This window comes from Vombatus ursinus, unplaced genomic scaffold (genome assembly GCF_900497805.2).
Source record: "Vombatus ursinus unplaced genomic scaffold, bare-nosed wombat genome assembly UNPS02014810.1, whole genome shotgun sequence".
Classification (NCBI taxonomy): Eukaryota; Metazoa; Chordata; class Mammalia; order Diprotodontia; family Vombatidae; genus Vombatus; species Vombatus ursinus.
This window is the reverse complement of record NW_020954588.1, coordinates 14,202,750-14,205,012: the sequence shown is the minus strand read 5'-3', so window position 1 is coordinate 14,205,012 and position 2,263 is coordinate 14,202,750.

Here is a 2,263-nt window from a genome sequence, read left to right as displayed (position 1 = left end):
ACTTGATACAGAGATTTACCATTCTATCCATTGTCCCATCTAGCCATCTGTATATATGTATATATACATGCACACACATATATATCTATCTTGACTTGATAGATATGTCACTGTGTTGTCCCATCTAGCTACCTGCATATATGTATATATACACACGTATATCTTAACTTGATTATAGATATAAGGTGCATCAAAGTTTGCCAAGTGTTTTATTATTGTACATATTGTGTATTATTTCATTTGATCCCCACAAAAACCATGAGGTAGGTGCTACTTTTTTTTTGCAAAGAAACTCACTAAAGATTTATGCTATATATGTATATATTACATATACATATAATATACAGTATATGTACATATTATATATATACCCACACATAAAATTTTTATATGTACCTGTTGTCTCCCCCATTAGGATGTAAGCTCATTGCAACAAAGGATTGTTTCATTGTTTGTACAGGTATCCCTAGCACCTGGCACACAGTAGGTGCTTAATAAATATGCATTGATTCATTCTTTTTTCATGAAACACAGCGTTTAACATAGGGTTAGGCGCTTGGCAAGAGCTCTGTGCCCAGTATCCCAAGCCCTTCCAGGGAATGGGGCTTTATGCATGGTTACCCTTTCTTCCTCCCATGACTTAAAGATGCTGAGTTAAGAAACAGGCAAGTGGCCCCCTGCCTAGATTTGACCTACTTAAAAACCAGAAGCCTCCCACTGGCGGTTTAGAGCATAGGACCTTAGAGTACAATCAAGTCAAAACCCTAATTTTACAGATGAAGAAATTAAGCCAAGGTCCTCCAGCTAGTGTCTAAGGTGGCATTCAAGCCCAGATCTTCCTGGGAGTTAGGTGGCACTCACTGGGTCAGAAGTCAGGAAGACCTGAGTTTAAATTTGGCCTCATACATTTGACAATTATCTGACTCTACCCTTTGCCTCAGTTTCTGCTGCTGTGAAATGGGTATAATAAGAGCACCAAACTCCCAAGGGCATTATGAAGATCAAGTGAGATAATATTAGTAAAGGTCTTAACCCAGTGCCTAGCACATAGTAGGTACTTTAAAAGTACTTGTTTTCTTCCTTCTTTCCTGACTCTACACCATTCCAAATTGTCTTTTAAATGGGTCCTTCCTATCACACCTCATCACATACACATGGTTGTAACCCCTCATTCTTGCTTTGCTAAGGCAATATACCCCCAGCCTCTTCCTTCCCCACAAACTTAAATAAGTAGCTGGTACTTTGGGCAAATCAGATTTCCCCATCATGGGACTGGTTCTGAAGTCTAGGGAGACAAACCTGTTTCCATACTCCTGGGGTCTAGCAAGGCTGGAGAGAGACATCAGTTTTTCTCACTGGGGACAGGGTCCGAGTGGTCGGGGACAGGGTCTGAGTGGGCTGGGACCCTCCCACCCAGGCCAACACCTAGAAGGATAGGTGGGGATGGAGAAGTATAGGACTCCCAAAATGGCTAGACATTTACACTGCCACGTGGGCTCTAGGGGGTTTCTAACCTACTCCCCAATGGCTGGCCCAGCACCCAAGAGTGGAAAAAGAGCATGCAGTGTTTCCCTTCAGCCACTCCCTCCCTCCACATTCAATGAAGGATTTTACCCTGACATCCCTTCAGCCAAGGTAGTTCGACCTTCCATCTGCTCCAGATACAAAAATTCCTAGTTAGGCAAACCTACCCACCACAGCCTTTCCTTTCTTTTTAACACAATTTAAGATTTTTCACTGAGGTCCTTTGTGGTCAATATTGCCATCAGTTTCTAAGACATCTTTGCCCTCCACTAGACCTGGAGTCAGAAGAATTGAGTTTAAATCTGGCCTCAGGCACTTCTTAGCTGTGTGAGTTTGTCTGAGTCACTTAACCACTATCTGCCTCAGTTTCCAAATCTGTAAAATGAAAATAATAATCGCACCACCTTCCCAGTTGTTGTGAAGATGAAATGAGAAAATATTTGTAAAGCGCTTTGCAAACCTTAAAGCGCTATGTAAATGTTACTAGTGTGGCAGGTGAAAGATTAAATGACTGAGAAACAAAGGTTCAAACTTCTGAGCATTTCGATTTATTAAGCAATGATGCCAATTGCCTAACAACTTGGGACCAGGTCCCTTCCTCAGCTTAGGGATGGACTCAGAATACAGGGGGAGAAAGATTTTTATGCATTAAAAACAATCAAATAAGACTACTAATTAATTAAAAGAAAACAATTAACCGAAATACAAAATTAGGCAATTACATTTCTAATTGGAGAAA